This window comes from Solanum lycopersicum, chromosome 8 (assembly GCF_036512215.1).
Source record: "Solanum lycopersicum chromosome 8, SLM_r2.1".
Classification (NCBI taxonomy): Eukaryota; Viridiplantae; Streptophyta; class Magnoliopsida; order Solanales; family Solanaceae; genus Solanum; species Solanum lycopersicum.
In genome coordinates, this window is record NC_090807.1 from 62,096,558 (window position 1) to 62,109,855 (window position 13,298).

Sequence of the window (13,298 nt, forward strand, 5' to 3'; positions counted from 1 at the left end):
TTCTTATAGAATTTTGTACACCTTTTATCTTACGTGATATGCTCTGTAACTCCACGCAATTGAGGCGCGTGAGATTAATAGCGCTAATTATGAGTTTGTTTGTTTGTTTCAATTTCAAATGGACCTGAAGTCTCTAAATTGTTCTGGGCAAGCTCAAAATCTATTTTTGGGCCAGCTCAAATTGAAGATAAATTGAAGATCTGGGCCGCCAACACAATTGGGCCTCAGTTGGCTATTGAGATTGTAAATAATTAAAAGGAAAAATTACATAAATTAGTACATTTTAATAAATAATTACTGATTTTAGCAATACTTTTTATTTATAACCATTTATAACAATGCTATGTCAAATCTACAATATGAATTAAAAGTGAATTATGTATGCAATATATATGAATTATAATTGTTTTTTGAAATATATTATGTTTGTTTGTTAAAAATTTGACATATTGTATTATAAGTGTATTAAAATGTGCGATAAATGTATTATCCATTATTAAAATTTGTATTATATATGAATAATAAATTGTTATTTGTAATATGTATTAAACTTGTATTAAAAATGAATTAAAAGTGATCAAGTGAAAAAAAGATATTATTGCTATAAATGGTAAAAAAATTTTATTTTAGTATATTTATGTAAGTTTCCTTTATAGAAAAATTAGTAAACTAGTCAAATAACTTAACTTAATTAGTAAAAATCTTCATACTTTATAAATATTAGTAAAATATCAAAAATGTCATTATTTTAAAAAGTATTGTGTATTCTAATTTACTTCCTATTTTAACTCATTTTAATTACAAATTTTCCAATTAATCCTCTCTCATATGTTTTTTAAAAAATGAAATATTTTCTCTCTCATATTTTCATCTTCCAATTCTTCTCCATTTCAAAATCTGCCTCTCTTCTTCTTCTTTTTTTCAGAAAAAATATATTTATAAAGATATTCACACAATCTCTATTATTAAAATATAAGTCTTTATCCGTTTTTCAATATTTGTTTTATGATTTTATTTTTATATAAATCGTTCAAAATTGTTGTTTATAGTTGAAATCAGTTTTTGGGTTTGATAAACTCTAGATCACTCTACAATGGTAGAATCTAAGAGAATGACTAGAGGTATTCAACTTAATCAACAATATTCTATTTTTCAAATATCACAATTGAAACTTAGAACACAAATGACAATAATTTTGTATTTTAATTGTTTATTTTGTATTTCAATACCATTTTGTGTACAAATAAGTTCTATTTTTTTATTTTGTATTCATCATAATGGTATACCAACAAAGACACATTTGTATTTCAACTGAAGTGAGAATTTGTTGTGCTCATTTTGTATTTCAATTTTAATTTTCAATGACAACAAGTTTGTATTTCTTTTTCATTATGTTTTCACCATAATTGTATACCAACAATTTTATATTTTATGTGTTCACTTTACAATTTAAATTAAAATTGAATATCAAATTGTGGTGAGTATTTTACTATGATCATTTTGTATTTAACTCTCACATTATATTCAGAAAAGTTTGTATTTTTTGTGTTCATCCTAATGACCAACAAAGTCAATTTTGTATTTCAACTTATGTGAGTATTTATTGTGCTCATTTCGTATTTTAGTCTCAATTGCAATACCAACAAGTTTGTATTTCTTTTTATTATGTTTTCATCATAATTGTATGTCAGCAATTTTTGTATTTTGTGTGTTCACTTTACCATTTAAATTGAAATTGGTATTTTACTTGCATAGTGAAACTAAAATTGTATCCTAGTGATCAAAATTGTATTACATAACTCTCAAATATATATTTTTTTTATTTGTATCACAAAAAAGTTACGAACTGCATTCCAATATAATCTAGTCATTACATATGAATACAATTAAAGAAAGATACATGATTCTAGAAAAAGAACAGCATACATAATGAAAATACTACAATCTGTTGAGGTTGATACAATATTCTAAAAGATACAAATTTAAAAAACGCGATTTAATCGAATTCATTTCAACATAAATTGAGTATTATCAATGAAAATTTAAAAATCGATACTAGAAATTTGATTAATAAGTGGAATGAGTTCTTTGTGTTTATTTTTTTGAATTTGTGTTCACTTTTGAATTTTTGTAATTGATGAGACCTTTAAGCAATTGTTTCTATTTTAAAAAAATTACTCCCCTAAATTTGTCCTTTTTGTTAGTTAACAATTATATTCTTTAAACAAAATTTAAACAAGATATATAATAAATTAAAGTTTGACATTTTTACTAAATATTAAAAATATTGACAATGGATCCTATTAAATTTTAAAATATTGACATTTTGAAAAACTTAATTATATGAACATTTTGGATAAAATGGCACAGCATAAAATACTCTATAAACTAAATTAGCAATAAATAACCAATTTTAATTTTTTTAGAAAAAAAGACTTTATTTTAATTATTTGGCATTGAATACTTATTTTTCTTTTTTTTAAGAAAAAGTATTATTTTTGTTCTCTTTATTTTTCTCAAACACACGTTCTCAAAAATTATTGTTTTAACATTTATATTTTATCTCTTTTTTTTTATTTGTCAACATTTTTAAAATAGAGTTCTTTCTCTTTTTTAATCTTTTTTCTCTTTCTAGAATTCTTTTTATACGTAATTCTCTCCCTAATTTTCGGTTCTTCTTTTTAATTTAATTTGTTTATAAAAATAAGATATAATATGTTTTTTCATGGATATTTCTAAAAATCATCTTTATATATGATCTTGTTCTTGTCAAATTAATTGTTGAATTTCATGCTTTGTAGAATTGAAGTTTTTTCAATTTTGTTTTGCGAAAATTTAGGTAATTCCTTCTTTTATTTTTTTCTAAAATCGTTTTCATATGTATATTTGCTTCTCTTCTAAATTTTCTCTTAGTCCCCTTAATTTACTATGTCTATGCAAATAAGATATAACTGTATGTTTATCGATTGTTCCTTCCAATAATTTCTTTTAATATATAATTATGTAGCATTTCTAGTCCCATTAATTTTGAAATTTCGTGATTTGTGGAACTAACGTTTTTAAAACTTTTTTTTGACAAAATTCATGTAATAGTTTTTTGAAAATTTTGTTCTCACTTTCATGGGTAAGAAGATCTTCGTAAAAAATTAAAATGTTGATTTTGATGAATACGACCTAACGTATACCAGTGAATTTCAATCTTAATTTAAATTAAAGTGTACAACGTTATTACGTGAATACAAATCATTGTATACACGATGAATGCGAACTAATGTATACATAGTGCAGTTGTTGTATACATAAACAAAATCACATGTACAATTAATGAATCAAATTTATATATGTATTAAATTAATCTTATTCTTGTATTTATTATAGTAATATGTATAACTGATGGTAATATTCTTATATATGCAGTATAAAGTTTATGTATACATGCTACAAGTAATGTGTACATCAATAAAATTTAAACATTTATTTTTATGAATATTTTTTTGTATACATATTTTTTTAGGAAAAATTAGCAAAGTAGTCAAAAATTCTAACATAATTAGTAAAAATCTCTATACTTCATAAAAATTAGTAAAAATGTCAAAATGTCATTATTTTAGAAAGGAAATATTGTATATAATAGCAAACTAATAACCTAAAATAAATGGAGTAGCTAGGGGTCTGATTTAATTGTGCTTCATAGCAAACGTTTGCAAAAAATTGTCAGGCGCCTCTCTCCCAAATCTCGCTCGCCACTCTCCTCCAATCTCTCGCTCGCTTCCTCACTTTTTATACAAACACAAGTGTATAAAAATTATTTCTAATTGTATAAAGCAGAGAAAATTGTATAAATACATATATTTTGGTTCCCCTCTCTCCCCTCTTCCAGATCTCGCTCGCCACCCTCGCCTTTCTCACTTATACAAACAGAAGCGAAATGTATAAATTGCGTTTCTGTTTGTATTAAGCGTGAGAAAATTGTATATACACATGCAAGTACATATATTTTTTTCCTATACACTTATAATTATACAATAAAAATACTCCCCTGCACAGTTTCTTTTGCCTTTCTCTCTTTCTCGTTTTATACAATTTTTAAATTGTATCTAATTTCTCTCTTTCTCGTTTATACAATTCAATTTAATTGTATATTCCTTGTCAAGTCTCTTTTGTCTTCCTCTCTTTCTCATTTTATACAAATTCAAGTTGTATATAATTGTTCTATACACTTATAATAATACAATTCGTTTAATACACTTTATTTTTATACAGTTATCTGCCCAAGTGTCTTTCTCTTTCTTGTTTTATATACTTCGTTTTATACAATTTGCTTCAATCGTATATGTATAGCGAATTATACAGTTTCTATGTTTGCTATGGAGCGCAATTATGCAAACTTTGCTATAGCATACAAATATGAATTTTTTATTTGTTATATGTGAAAGTTGTCCTTTTAGAAATCATTTTGTATCCTAATTTACTTTTTATTTTGTTGCATCTTAATTACCCATTTTTCAACTCTCTTTCTCTCTCATATTTTTTTTCGATAAATATTTTCTCTCTCATATTTATCTCTTCCAATTATTCTCTATTTTTAAACTCCACATCACTCTCCCTCTTGTTATTTTTTTTTTCAACTACTACTACATGGCATGTGTTATAGCCTATATTTTGTCACGACCCAAATCGGGCCGCGACTGGCACCCACACTTACCCTCCTATGTGAGCGAATCAACCAATCTAAACCTTAACATTTCAATATAATATCAACAGAAAATAATGCGGAAGACTTAAACTCATTAATAAAAATCAATTCAATAACTTCTAAAAACTCAACAACTATTATTATCCCCAAAATCTGGAAGTCATCATCACAAGAACATCTATCCTCAAATTACTAATCTAAGAGTATCTAAGAAGCTAAAATACATAAAAAGCTAGTCCATGCCGGAACTTCAAGGCATCAAGACATGAAGAGGAAGATCCAGTCCAAGCTAGAAGCATTAGCTCACCCTGAAATCCGGAGTACTGAAGACTGGCTAGAGTTGCGGTTGAGTTGAAGACGACGGCACGTTTGCTGCACTCCATAAATAATCAAAAAGAAACATACAAGTAGGGGTCAGTACAAAACACGGGTACTGAGTAGGTATCATCGGCCAACTCAAAATAGAAAACAGTATATATCAGATAATATCATAAATCAACTACAATACTCAATCTGTAGCAACACCATGTACAAGGATCTTTGATAAATAACGTCAAGTACATTCATGAGGACTCAAGCCTCCATATCATACTCATTTGGGAATTAGGTTCATTAGATTGAGTATATTAACATCTTTCAAGATTCATCACCTTTATTCTTGTGTCGGTACGTGACACTCCGCTCCCTTACTACTATGTGTCGGAACGTGACACTCCGATCCCCTAGTTCTACATGTCGGTTCGTGACACCCGATCCCCTAATTCTACGTGTCGGTTCGTGACACCCGATCCCCTAATTCTACGTGTCGGTTCGTGACACCCGATCCCCTATTTCTACGTGTCGGTTCGTGACACCCGATCCCCTATTTCTACGTGTCGGTTCGTGACACCCGATCCCCTATTTCTACGTGTCGGTTCGTGACACCCGATCCCCTAATTCTACGTGTCGGTTCGTGACCCTCGATCCCCTAATTCTACGTGTCGGTTCGTGACACCCGATCTCTTAATTCTACGTGTCGATTCGTGACACCCGATCCCCTAATTCTACGTGTCGGTTCGTGACACCCGATCCCCTATTTCTACGTGTCGGTTCGTGACACCCGATCCCCTAATTCTACGTGTCGGTTCGTGACACCCGATCCCCTAATTTCATTCCATTAATTCCTCAAGCCTTCTTTTATACCAAGGCATCATCAATCTCATTACTTTAGTTCATCAAGCCTTCTTTTAAACCAAGGCATCATCATTAACAAGGGGTTTTCAAGATTTGGGATTCAATAGCTTCATTATGCTTATTTCATCACAATTATATATTCACATTCATGCAAGCATACAATTAAGCATATAGAAGACTTACAATACTCCCAACACATATCAAGCAAGCAAATTTCCCAAAGCTTTGTATTTTTCCCCTTCTCGATCGATCCTCTCTCTCTCTTCTTGTTCTTTCTATTTTCTTTATTCAAACCCTCTTTTTTTTACCCTAATTAGCATATAATTAAGAATAAAAGATGGCAATAATAACCCACTAATTAATTTAAGGTTACCTCTTTTAACCTCCAAGTAATTAGACTTATTAACATTAACCCACTAACTTTATAATTAAAGCAGGAATAGTCAAAAACGCCCCTTAAAACATTTAAAGAAATCCGACCCAGCCTGGGATTACGCAGCCTGTGATGGGCCGTCGTGCCTGCGACGGTCCGTCCTGCTGCTCCGTCACGAAGTTCAGAGAGTCGATTTCAGTACCCATTTTTCAGAATTTCTAAGTGTTTTGAAACGAGACCCCTCGACGGTCCGTCGTGCTCATGACGGTCCGTCGTGGGTTCCGTCGTCTCAGCCTGTTTTTTCCAGAAATAAAATCTGCTGCTCAAAACGACTAAACAGGTATTTTATGTGCTCATTTTATCATTCAAATTAAAATCGAATATCATATTGAGGTGAATATTTTACTGTGATGAATTTGTATTTAACTCTCACATTGTATACAGACAAGTTTGTATTTCTTTTTATTTTTGTGTTTATCATAATGATATACTAACAAAGTCACTTTTGTATTTCAATTAAAATTAGTATTTATTGTGTTCATTTTTGTATTTCAACAACAATTTCAATGACAAGTTTGTATTTTTTATGTGCTCACTTTATCATTCAAATTAAAATTGATATTTACTTCATAGTAAAAAATAAAAATTGTCTCAGTGATTAAAATTATATTAAATGTCTGTCAAATATATATTTTCTATTATTTGTATTGTAAAAACATTATTGATTGTATCTCAATATAATCCAATTATTACTTATGAATATGATTTAAGAAAGAATACACAATTCTAATAAAAAATAGCATACAAAGTGAAAATAATACAATCAGTTGAGGAAGAATGCAATATTATTTTTTTAAAAAATACAAATTAACACTGAAAAGAAATATGATATTTTTATATTTAAGAAATACAAATTGATTTGACATACCTATTGAGATGACTACAAACTATAAAAGAAATACAAGATTTTTAATAAAAATACAAATGTTGAGCAAAAGAAAAACAATTGACAAAAAAAAGTTAATATGAATACCAATTTTTGTAATTTTCTTTCTTTGACTCTCTCTTTCTTCTTCGTATACTATTTTTTTTCTCCAAACTCAAATACAAATCTGTATTAACTTGTGCATTAGTAAAACTTTGTCTCGTCATCCAAAAAAAAATAATTACCCAAACATATATAAAAAATGTTCATGTCAAAACTCCCAAACAAATTAATGATTCAACAATTAAAGAATACTTGATCGTTTGTATTTAACGTATTATATCGAAGTTCGAGTTGAATTTTTTTTCTCTGAAGTTGTTTGTCAATGAAATTATACTCGTTTCCAAAGTCTTCTCGTAAAAAAATGAAATTTAATTGAACTCACTTCAACAAAGAGGATTTTAGTATCGCCGCAAACATAGGATAGTTGATGATTGTGAGGACGAATTTGAATTTTTCCACCATAGCTACACATTAGCTTAACCTTTGGATTCTCCATTGTTGCCAGCACCAAAATTCATTCGAGAATGATGAAGAAGACAAAGGATTTGATTTTTTGGTTTTTTTTAGATTTTCTTTTTCTATGTAAAGATGAGAGATATTAAGTGATATGTTCCTTTTATAAAATATTGAATTTGTAACTGATGAGTATTTTAAGTGATATACTCCTTTAAAAAAATATTCTATCCCCTAAATTTCTCCTTTCTATTATTAAATAATTATATTCTTTCAATTAAAACAAAATAAAAACAATGTGAATTAAATGCATAACAAACAAAAATATTGACATTTTTAATATATTGAAAGTGTGACTAAGGGATCCTATCAAATGTTATAATATTGACATTTTGAAAAATTTTCTATTTTTTTATGTGTATACAATGTAATCACAACTTCAATTATTGTATAATTTATGCATATGTATTATTATAGTTTCTAATAAAATGTCATTTAATATTATTTGATTAATTCTTGTCGATGATGTGATAATTAATATATGCTATAGCATTAATAATACATTTTTTTAGCTTAAAAGTAGTTTTAAAAAATTCATTCCTTAAAAGTTGGTATAACCTATTTTTAATGGGTTAATTAATAAATATATGTATTGCACTACTTAAAAGTAGGCAATCGGTTACTAATAAACTAACTATTGTTGATTGGTAAAAAATAATAATTCATAAAATTACAATCAAATATATCGTTATGTTTCTGTAAATTGAGTTACTATTTTTTTTTAAAAAAAAATAGACGGTCAAAAAATTTGAGTTTAAAATTTTAAAGAAATAGAAAAACTAACTTCATTTATTATAGGTGTTAAAAACAAGGAAGAAAAAATAATTACGCATCTACTTAATTAATGCGAGTTAAGTGCACATGATTAAAACAAAAAATTTATAAAAAGTTAGTTTTACTTCTTTCGGTCTAATACGTGCTAATTTTATTTTAGGCTATTAATTGTTAATTAATATTGGGCTATAGATTTCCAATTATATATAATAGTTGTATGTCTGTGTCAATTCCTCAATATTTTGACATTTAGTACGATCCATTAGTCACATTTTCAATATTTATTTAAAATGTTAATATTTTAATTTATTATTTATTTGATTGACGTATTTTTTATTTGTTTGATTTAAAAGAAATAACTATCTAATAACAAAAAAGAGAAAATGTTATTATGTTTTCTTCGTAATAACAGAAAAGAGAAAAAATTTATTATGTTTTCTTCATTAATGTATATCAATAATTTTTACATTTCATTTGTTCACTTTATCACTCAAATTAAAATTGGTATAACACTATCATAATAAAAATTAAAACTTTATTCCAATGAAATTATATTACATGACTGTCAAATAAAATTTTATTTTATTTATTTTTTTATAAAAATATTACTGATTGTATTTCAATATAATCCAATTATTACATACAAATATGATTTATAAAATGATATATGAAATTTCGGAGGAAATAGCATACACAGTGGAAATAATACAATCTGTTGAGAATTATACAATATTTCAAAAAAAAACTACAAATTAACTATAAAAGAGACAGGGATACAAGATTCTGAAGATAAAAAATTGCATACATAGAAAATAATACAATGTTGATGAAGAATACAATATTTTTTTTAAAAAAAAAATAAACTGTGAAAAAATAGAATATATCTATGTTTAAAAAATACAAATTCATTTGGCATAACTATTGAAATGACTACAATCTAAATAAGAAATTCAATTTTTTTAATACACATAAAAATATAGAGTAAAAGAAAAATAATTGACAAACAAAATTATATAAATACAATTTTTGCTAACATTCTTCTATGACTCTCACTTTCTTCTTCTTGGTCTGCAATGTTTTTTTTTTTTTACATTTTGTTCACCAAAATCAAATCCAAAATTTTGTATTCACTTGGGGATAAGTAACCCTATAAGTAAAATTTGTAATTATTAAATATGAATGAATAAAAAAAAATTAAATAATACATTAAAGAGGAAAATTTCATAAAATACCTAGTGAATATGAAAACAAACTCCCAAAAGAAATCAAACAATACTGATTAAAAGATGGAAAATTCGAAATATAAAATACTTGGTGAATATATATGAAAATAAAATCACAAGAAACTTCACAAAATACTTATTGACTTCAAATTTACTTTATCAATGCATAAAGAAATCTTTTGAATTAATTGTGAAATTTTCTTAAACAAAGTGTAGAAAATTTGAAGATTCGATTTTCTTGAACAAAGAAATGAGATAACAATGGTGAAAAAGAATCAGTGAGAAAGGAGTGATTTGAGGTAAAAGTAAAACCTAAAAAGAAGGTAAGTGGATAACGAGTTTCTTTTTACTTGATCAAATAGTGGACTGAATAATGGTTTGGTTCGAAAAATAAAAGATACGAAGTTAATTAAATTTATTTTTTAAATTATTGATATTTTTAACGATATATTTAATAATTATGTTTAGAATTGTGACTAGTTTGCTTCTTCGAGCAAGGGAAATATAAAATAATTTTAGTAACTTTTGATTTTCTAAATCGATATTTATTTTTGGACAATCAATAATGCAGCTATAATTTTGGCTTTGTAGCAAATAAACTATAGTTTATACCTATGCGTTGATATAATTCTTTGCACTTTCACTAATACAATTGATTTTTGCTAGATAATTGCGCTACGTTTTAAAATATGATTATTTATGAAAATTTTTTATTTATTATTTAAAAGCCTGCAAAATAAAAACTCCACTAATGATTAAGCCAACTAGAAAAATCTGTGCTTATGATGAATATAATCTTAGGACTTCATGAGTATAAAAAAGGATTTGATTCAAAGATCCACACAGTTTGCACTTTTAATTCCAAAAGCAACCCTAATTAATAATTAGGAGCATAACATGTGGTATTATTTAATTTAATTATTCACATTCCATTTTTCAAATTATGTTGCTCTCCAATTATTGTATTAAATTTGTATTTAAATTATGTGCTTGTACTGTAATATTTAAGTTATGTGCTTGTACTAATACAGATTATGTTGCTGCCTAATTATTTTACTAGTATACTCTACTTTGTTCTCTCCCTTTGGCACAACATAATTTAGACAGCAACATAATTATGTCTAATAATTTGTACTTGTACTAATACAAATTATGTTGTTGTCTAATTATTGTACTAGTACTCTACTTTTGCTCACTCCCTATTGTAATTTTGTACACCTTTTATCTTACGTTGCACATTTCGTGTCTCCACACAATTAAGACACGTGTGAAATATTTGAATGTCACGTAACCTAAAAAGGTGCACAAAATTACAAAAAAAAATGAGTTTAGGGAATAATAGGAGCTTAGTTTAGTTAAGATGTGTCTCTGAGATTTCAATCATAGTTACATTTTCCCTTTAAAAAAGCATAACGAGGACATGAAGTGAAAAAATAATTAAAAGATGAGATGAGGTGAATAACATTACTCTATTCTTAATTAAAAGTTAGTTTTAAATTCGAGCTCTGAAATGAAGATAACTTCTTTTGAATGACGCTTTTTCCTCAACATAAATCCTACACAATGTGAATCTATAATATATTATCGGGGAAAAAAATAATTGTATAGTCCATCAAAGTAATTTTGTGTTCGTTAATTTGGTGAAATTGACAATACTTTTGGTAAGTTCATATAATCCAATTGATTATACTTAATATCAAGATTAGTCTGATATTTGAAAACGATAATTAACAAAACAAATGAGGTTGATTTAAGGGGTTTCAAAGTGAGATCATGACTTATCACTCAATTATTATTTTCTTAAAAAAATATTTACATTTATTGTTCATAATTTTTTTTTTTATATATATATATACTTCATGTGTTGACCTCTTACAATAGTGCATCACATGTCTCCATATGGACATGCAACTAACTACTAAGCTGTAATTTGTCAATCAATTGACTAATTGTAAACAAAAGTACTAGAAACAAAATAAAGTCAAGCTCAACAAGTCACCATCAACTTAAAATAATATTATAGTAACAGTTTTGTTAAAGAATATACTTCTTTGGTTTCGTTTTAGTTGATTCATTGACGTAGCGCAGATAAAATTATTTTATTCTTAATTAAAAATTTTAAATTCAAATCTTAAATATAAAAAAATTAATACATGAAAATTATTTCCTCCTGAATAAAATCATAAAATCTATATATACAATATAAATTTAAAATAATTAAATTCCAAATATTAAAATTAATAAAAAAAAAAAATTCAACTTAGATTTGTGGAGGATTTGAAAATTGTGTCGGCACACTGTGGACAAGAATGGACCATCTAGAGGTTTGCGCTGATTGAGGAACAAATAGAGATGGCAAGATATTATTTTTTTCTTAATAAGTAGTTGAATAAAAAATATAATACTTGAATTTATGAGTCAAAATTATTACTTTACATGAAATATTTCAAATAAATTTTTAATTTGAAATATAATTTATAGCCAAATTTGAAATCATTTTTTTTTGGGGGGGTGTTTGCGCGTGTAGACGATAGAAATGGAGAATTATAACTAAATATATTATAATAATAAAATATTTACTATTTATTGTAATAATATTTATTTTTTACTTGATCACTTTTAATTTATTTATAATACAAATTTAATTCATATTACAAAGAATAATTTTTTATTTATATATACTACAAATTTTAATAATAAATAATTTATTTATCACAAATCTTGATTCACTTATAATACAATATGTTAAATTTTTACCAAACAAATATAATATATTTTAAAAACAATTATAATTCATGTATATTGCATACATAATTTACTTTTAATACATATGACAGATTTAACATAATATTGCTATAAATGATAATAAATAAAAAATATTGCTAAAATCAATTTATTAAAATGTATCAATTTTTGTAATTTTTTCAAAATCAAATTCTCTTTGCCTCGAAAAGGTAATTATTTACGTAATCAATTAACTAAATGATTATGATTTTCATATTGAAAGGATACTTAAAAATAGTAATAAGTTAGCAGAATGAAAGATAATAAGGGACAAAATCTCCCCCGTCATCTTATAAATTATCTATTTTTTTCCAGCATTTTTGTAAAAACAAATATTACCAATTTACAAGTTAGCCTTTCTACTCCATCATATTAAGCTTCATTCTGTTTTTTTTTTAATACTACATTAAATAGTACTATATATTTATTATGTATAAATTTAAAAGTTTAGTATACACCTCTCTCGTTTACTTAGAGGAAAATTTAAATACTTTGACTCTTTAGTTATAATTTGCTAGATTACAATTCATAGCTTTAGAGGAGAAATACAAGGGAAATTGTAAGAAGAACAATGACTGATATATAAAAACAGGTGCTAAACGAAAAAGATACAATTGATTTATATATTTAATCGATAATCGGAAAGATTGAGAAGAGGCAGGGTCACATGGGACTTGAAGAAGAACCAAAGAAGGCACATGCAATATTGGGTTCATATGTCATCCCTAATCAAAATGAATTAATAGTGAAAGATCAAATTCTAGTGCCATAAAA

The 13,298-nt window shown here is 26.2% G+C and overlaps 1 long non-coding RNA gene across 1 annotated transcript; it reads right to left on the reverse strand.

Annotated features, from left to right (window-relative positions):
- Positions 1 to 4,813: 4,813 nt before the first annotated feature.
- On the reverse strand, positions 4,814 to 7,870 carry LOC138337694 (uncharacterized). The gene is made up of 2 exons (XR_011211092.1): positions 7,613 to 7,870; positions 4,814 to 5,068 (listed from the first exon to the last, which is right to left on the reverse strand). It is a non-coding gene; the product is annotated as an uncharacterized lncRNA (long non-coding RNA).
- Between the last annotated feature and the right edge of the window lie 5,428 nt (positions 7,871 to 13,298).